Source organism: Semicossyphus pulcher, unplaced genomic scaffold (genome assembly GCF_022749685.1).
Source record: "Semicossyphus pulcher isolate SPU_LCO1_2020_fin unplaced genomic scaffold, fSemPul1.0.p SCAF_8, whole genome shotgun sequence".
NCBI lineage: Eukaryota > Metazoa > Chordata > Actinopteri > Labriformes > Labridae > Semicossyphus > Semicossyphus pulcher.
Window position 1 is genome coordinate 24,494,223 of NW_027211759.1, and position 8,061 is coordinate 24,502,283.

Consider the following 8,061-nt stretch of genomic DNA (forward strand, 5'->3'; position numbering starts at 1 on the left):
TCACATTTTGGATACTTTCACCACACAAGGTGTGTAAACATAAAATGCTTGTTTTTTAATGACATTCAGATTGTTTATTTCAAGAGGATCGCAATACAACTTGAGTAGAAATTTTGCTAAAAATAGTTGTTTTGGTCTGAATACAATTTACCGTTGTTATAATACATACATTATGAAAAATGAGACCACTTTTTAGTTCAAAAATATCCTCAAAAAAACCCCCCAGAGATCCTAATAAACAGGGTTTAGCCAAAAGCAGCAATAACTCCTTTACTCCTAAAGTCCTTTAACTCAGGAAGTTTGTAACACATGATGCTTCCAAAATGTGTTGACAGGCACAAGACCAACTAACAAACTAAGACACAAACTTAGTGAAAGCATGTCCGTACGAGGATGACAGTCAACACTGCTGACCATTCTTAGAGTGAAATTAAATCTAAATATCTGACACCTAATCTGACAACATGTTAGTTCCTCTGCTCCACTAGTAAAGTGAGGATCACTTTCTGAGCAGATATGACTGTCATGCCAATCATCAGTCATCGGTCTTGTCAGCTGGGCCCTGACAGTCTCAACAGATCCCTACCCTCCTCCTCTCTTTTCGTACTGACCAGTTTCAGCTGCTCACCTGCTGACACTCCCGGCAGACCAGGCAGACGGCTTCATGGACTGTACTTATCTTGTCTTGTAATCTCTCAAAGCACTTTTACACTACATATCACATTCACCCTTTCACACTCACATTCACACACTGATGGCAGAGGCCTAAGTGCCATATTCAATCAGGATCTATGCACATTCATACACTGATTTGGGGTGTCAGTGTTTTGCCCAAGGACCCTTCGACATGTGGACTGTAGCAGTCAGGGATCAAAGCCAAGAACCTTCCGATTAAGAGGCGGCTGTCAACAGTAACCTCCGTAATTCTCAGCCATATGTTTTCTTCAGGTGTCACCTTTATGTGCCTAGAGTTTCCTAAATACAAACCATTCCTGACAACCCACATTGTCAGAAGAAGTATATTAGTTCCAGATTGTCTAAAAAATCCTCTCCATGTGAATGTCAGTAAGGGCTCAGTTTGCAGGAAGCATTGGTGAGATAAGAAAAAGGAAGGAAGAAGTCGGACAAAGGGAGAGGTGACTGAGCATCCCACAACATGACTCATTGTCATCCGATCTGGGCCGACAGACACAAAACACTACTATAACCACCGCTTTACGATAAACATATTATTGTGGGCGGCCATTTTTCAATTGGAAGGTTGGCGGTAGGGCTGCACAATAAATCATCATTTCATCGCCTTCGCAATATGATCATTGGAAAAAAAAACACATTGCAAAAGTCTGAATTGATTGGAATAAATAGGAAAACATATTTTATGTAAAAGAGCCATGCTTTCTGACTCAGTATGTTTGAATTGAACCTTTTGAAGGGCTGGGTATAATGGCCATGCTTTCGCAACATTTTGATGCGATCACATGAAGCCCAAGCTAGCTATCAGCTAACCTCAGATTAACTGGTGTCAAAAAGAATTGGATTTATTTTGGATTCAGGATGGACATGTTGCAAACACAGGTATTGTGTAAAACATGCAGAACAACAGATGTACATAGAAACTAAGGGTTAAAGCTAACATGCTCTTTTCAATATTTGTTTATCTCACTTCATATCGTTATCTCAATATTGAACAACCCACTGCTGCTGAAGTCACTGAAGATAATGAACCCCAGATTGCTCCCAAAGGCAAAGCCTGCGGCGTTTGACTGTGTGAATGGTTAGATTCTGATTGGAGATTGGAAAAACTGAATGTGGCATGTAGTGTAAAGTGCTTTGATTTTCGGAAGACTAGAAAAACGCTACATAGGTACAGTTCATTTACCATTTATTCACTTCTGACATTGGATTTAAGTGCAACAGCCACAAATGCCTAATCCCAAACCTGCTTACTACGGTTGGCTTGATCATGCACAAGATGCTTCACAGTGAACCATGTACATGAAATGATTTTTAATGCAAATGGCTCGCTTTCTACATTGACAGTAAAAGAATGTTGATGTCGATGAACCTGTTATCATTATGATCTGTTGGTGTAATAGCCACGAATAATTTAGTTCACGCATACATTTACCCGATAAAATACACAACAAAATAAAAGTTTGAGAGGAAGGAAACCATTTCCTTCCAGTTAGTGACGAACAAAACAAAGCATTTCTACAGATTTTGATTATTAAAAGAAAAATTAAGCAGGAACATATAACATATCATTTCAGATCAAAATGACTGTACCCCACACACCTAACCCATGTACCTAGAATCCCATGATCAGCATTCAGCTGAGGATATGGAATGATCTGGAACATAAATTCCTGATGAATCAGTCCACACGTGTCTGAAAGAAGGAAATGTGGCAATTTAATGTCAAGAATAATCAAATCTTTATGTTCTAATGGCTCAATGTTTTTCAATATTCAGGATGCAGTCAAAAACTTCTATTGCACAAACAGGTGAGAAGAGTGTCATGGTGGAAAAATGAAGGCTACCATGGGAGGTTAAAACTGTATACAGACATTCTTTTAGGGTGACATACCTTTGGGATACCCTCCAAAACCCTCAGGGGTCTAACCAAGCTTCTAGATGAATTTATTCACAAAACACTGCAAAGAAAAAGGAGCAAAATGCAAAAGTGTTGAACTGTTACAAGAAGTTTCCATTGGGACACCAAGATCATTGCTGACTGAGGGGATCCATGCAAGCAAACTATAATCTGTTGAGCTTAGTGAACAAGTCCTGACATGAGTGCATCACCCTCCAGCCCTGAGGACACAGAGTTAAACACCAGACATCATGACAGATCCTTCCTCTCTATTTACTCCTCTCTCCATATCATTCAGGCTGGAGGAGTTCACATTTATAGCTGCCAATATTCACACCACCAATACAGGATACACAACGCTGTTTGCATTCAAATATGTATTAATGCTTACCTTTTATGTTGTAATGGGAGGCCGGTCATTAAGGTTTTATCTTATGAGGTCATTTTATCTCCAAACAGGAACACACTACAAAAGCCCACCTTTGTTTTAACGTTTAAAAAACGGAATCATTTTGCACAAGATTGAAAGGATGTATGTTTTGGTCAATGAGGTCAAACAAACAATTATTGTCTTACAGTTAAAACCCACTTTACAGTTATATTCATATCAAATCACTTGATTATTTTAGGAGTCTTTGAAGTCTCCTCTCTATTCACACTTTGATAAACAAATTCATTAGTTTTCATATGTTTCTGGCCAATTTAGTGAGTCGAGGCCCGTCCATCACTGAAGTGATTTTGTTATCGTATGTAAGATCCTGACCGATATACTGTATATCAGTCATCCCACCGATACTGTGCCAATATGAGCCAATATGAGATATATTGGTACTTATTGGTACTCAGTAAAAGGAACACTTGGACATAAATCAGCATGATAAGCACTAACTATAATGACAGAAACCATGCTTGAAAAAAATGTATTTGGTGTGTATTTTGAGTATTTTTGTATAGTTTGATTCATGTCCCATCATTAACATGGAGGAGGCGGGCTTTATTGCTTTATTGCTGCTATACTGCAGCCAGCTGTCACGTGGTCCATCTTTTTATACAGTCTATGGTCCATACAAAGAGATAACATTTCATTAATAAGCGATATGCCACGCAAGGTGAAAAAGACTGGAAGCATTCTTTAATGTACAAGCCCACATCAGGCTTCACTTAAACATTGCTTTCAGTTGTTAAACTTTATTTAACGAAATGTAACAAATACATTCATAGATTTTAATTTACTGACTTATTATTAATTCAATGACTAAATAATAGCGCTCCTATTGTATGTAGCCATAGAACTTGTTTGCTTAGCAGGTATGAAACAGCTGACACTTTAGCTCAGGTGTTTCCAGGACATAGAATGTACTTGGGTGGGCCAACTAGGCTTATTAGTGACTGCCATAACTATATTTGGCTACCAATTTTAACGTTTTAAATTCCTTTAATCCGTCAGAGAAAATTATACCATCCGCATTTAATTTGTGTGTGGACAATTATAAGAAATCCACAATCAGGTCAAAACAAACACGTATACATGATGCAGTTGTGATTCTTGTCTTGCCTTTCTCTGATGTTGAAAAACCCAGCCTGGCATCCAAACCTTCTGGCTAATTCTCTGCCGCATATTGTAATTCCTCTATGTAGGTGTGGCTTCAATTCACAGGGACTGGATCCAAATGATTGGCATAGGTTTCAAACAACCTTTTATTTTCTTGAAACCAGAAACATGTTGGATTTTCCAACAGTATGCTAAGCAGGAGGAAATTAAAGTGAATATAAATACAACCCAGGGTTAGTGTTGCACGACACACAACTGCAGAACTTTACTGTAAAACCTGCTTCAATGTCAACATAAGAGTCCAACAGGAGAAAGCCTACCTTCTTCACTACTAGAGATGCTGTTAAATTACATATATTTGCATTAAACACAAGCAGTGTCTCCTGTTGTCCTCTAAGGTATGCATTCCAATAGTATCACAGACAATGGAGTAAGTGACACTAAAAAACTAGCTTGCGTGGCATGTAATTATGCCCTCTGGGTGAGTCATTTGAAAAGCCAACATGCTGTGGAGTCTACAGTGTCTAAGCATGCGTGTCCTTTCAAGACACCGCGTACATTTCCATCCACCAAGCTGTTAGAAGGACATGGGGAAGGACAGGGTTGGTAAGTATTCCTGCAATTTTAAAAGCATTAACTATGTATTCCTCGGGTCGTATTCATAAAGCTTACTAGTACTAAGAGTTGCTCATGGTGACTCCTTTCTTTGACTCATAAGATTACATAAAACCTTTATTGATCCCACAACAGGAGAATTTTCAGTGTTACAGCGCAGCAAATAGGAAAGAGAAGAAGCACACAGTGCACAATAGAAATTAAACACTCATGATGTTTTCCCTTAAAGTTAAGACCAGATCCTGGTAAGGTTATTCCCAAAGCATCTCAGCCCTTGAAGGTTCAGTAGGTAACATTATTAAAACCAACTTTTTGTCATATTTTTCACTGCCACTTTATCCATGCAGTAGTACATGAGAGAGATAATCTGTGAAAAAAACATCATATTCCTCTGGCTCCTCCTACTGCTCCAAATGGCATTTGCAAGAATCCACCGCTCCCGGTCCACAACAACCAATCAGAGCCGAGCAGTCTCTCAGGCTGCTGTCAATCACAGCTTGTGTACACGCTGCACAGCACCACTCCTCTGTGCGTGCTCACACGGTCAAGCTCAATTTCTTCAGTGTGCGCAATGTCAGCCGGTTTGTGTCTACTAAGGCTGAAAAACAACCACCGGGAATGAAAAAACTGCCCATCCCTCCACTGCCAACTACGGCTTACACTACAAAGACCGTTATAACCGAGGAGGACAAATGAGGAAAAGTAAGCTATAAGAAAGAGGTGGACCAAGACAGAAACAAAACGAGAGTAAACATCAGAGCGGCATTTCCGAGGTGGAGAGAGGATAAAACACAGAAATTAAGCTGGAGTAATTAATTACTTTCTGCTGTATTTGTTTTTCAAAAACTGTATCCACATTGCTAAGATGTCTGCAGTCACTGTGAAGTATTGTTACGTTTGTGTTGCAGTCGGGCTAAGGTTAGCTTGTTCCCAATTCGGCTGCTGTTTAGCGTTGTTTCACAAACATATTTTCAGTGGCTGAAAAAATGTTCTCAACATCAGTGTTTGTTCCACAGTTTCTGTTAGCAAAATGCCCAATAGAATTTGCTGTCGATTACAGTTCACAGCTAAAACAGAATTCTGCTGGTTTGATGTGTATCTGCTTTGATAGTGTTGCTGGTGTAATACAACAGCTACGGTTGTTGTCATTTCACGTTTTTACCGGTGTGTCCGCCATGTTGTATATTTGGCTTCTTAGTTTCCTGTGGCTACTAGCCTGCGCGTGTATGACAGCCTCCTCTGCAGGGAGGGCTTTTGAGGCAGGACTGAGCACCGTCCAGTGAGAGGGGGAGGCACCTGGAGGTTGTAATCTTTAAAATTCTGTAGCAAAATCCGCTATCTTACCTACTGCAGCTTTAAGAGAGCTCCTGAGGTGAAGAACAGTTAGGAGTAGTGAGGAGGACTTTTAAGAGAAAATGGCGGAAAGACCGAGAGAGAGGAGCAATGTTCTCCAAAGACTGAATGATTTATTTAGAAAATATTTATTGAATACTACAGACTGGATCATGCAGGGATCATGTTTGTGGTAGATCTCCCACCCAACGCCGGAAATGAAACTGACCCCAACATTACGATATTTGGCAGCAGTGATGACGGGTCTGTCACAACCGACAGTTAGCAGGGTTTTTAGACAAACAATCACAGCGCTGTCCCAGCCTCAGATTGTGACACACTGTTTTTTGTTACCACTGGATGTCAACACCCTGCTGGTTCAATCAAGGGCATTCCCTGGTGTTGTGGGTTTAATTGATGGGATGCACATCCGCCTTATTGCGGCAATAGAAAATGAAGTAGTGTTTGTCAGCAGCACATGAAAGCTGAGAGATTTTCCCTTGTGAATATAAATAAGATTAAGTACTAAAATGACCAGCATGGTAAATGAAAAGTAGCAAATAAATCTAACTATCAGCATGTGAAGACGCTACTGCAAGGATGGGCATGTGTTTTCAAACATTTAGTAGGCTATATACTTTTAAAGTTAGGGTTACAATCTATTCAACAGAGGTATTCATTACATAAAGCAGTGTTCATAATTACACAATGTCTGACTAGATTTTTTTGGATCAACCAATCAGCTTTTGAAAGAATGTGTCAACCACCAGGTCAACCACGCCTCCTCAGTAACATTAAAGTTTCTGTCCCTTCCTTACTCAGAGTTGCTCTGAGAGTGGAATCAATCCTAAGCGAGGACTGGCTGCTACAACTTTTTAAGCGAAGTTAGGAGCTCTCTGAGAGTATCCTCAGAGGGTTAGTATGCGTTTCAATCCTTTATTAGTAAAGGTGTAAATCTTAATTGAATAGCAAATGTAGTTATTGTTTAAAGTCAGTTAAGAAGGCAGAGTGAAATGGACACCCATTTGGTACAGGGAAATATCTAGAGCACTTCAGCATTGGCTCCATATAGAAACCAGAGACTGTATCTGCTTCTTACAGTGTATTATGTAAAGGTAGTCATGTAAATGATCAAGTCTCCCAAAGACGGCACAATGTTGCCACATGGTTATCCATTAATATAGTTCCCCTAGCACTGGTCGGTTGGGGTACCTCTGGTTGGAACTGGGAATAACAGATGGTTCTGTTTTCAGTCTGTGATTGGAAACATGTGGTGATTCCATGTGTATCATAGGCTACACGTAGCCGCCTATAGCTTCCACACCCCCCCTTAGACTGCTGTACAGGATGCATAGAATGTGGTAACATTTACAGCATTTGGAATAAATTCATTGCAGGTTAAAAAAAACTAGGTTTACAAAAATGTACCTGCAATACAGTATTACACCTGTATCTCGGATTGCCCCAGATGCAAGCTTTATATTTCAATATGTTTGTTGTTCTGCTCATCTCTGAGGATGCAGTTACCCAAAATCATGCTGTATGAAGCTGCTTGTGGTGCTCAGCTGTCTTCATAAAGGAATCTTAGCCCAACAAGCCTCAGGGTTGTTTCAGGATGTCGTGCAGCTGCAGAGAAGAGCCATGAGTATCAGTGGGAAGACTACAGTGTTCAGAGGATAAATAAACTACTCAGCCAGGCAGTCGTCTTCAACAACAACCTCAGACAGCTGCTGACTGTGTTGACTCTTTGGTTGAAGCCTAACTTTGATTTATTGTGCGAAACACAATATGTTAATATATTACAATGACTTAGCTGTTAACAAAAGGTTGAGCAAATAATCGGGCTACTGGTCACAATACAGCAGAAAGCATTTTAGTCAATTTGGGTTAAATGTGTTTGGTGTCACTTTAACATAATATGAGGAGTTTTTGACTGGTTATGAAAAAGTCTAAATTTAATGCTTATGCC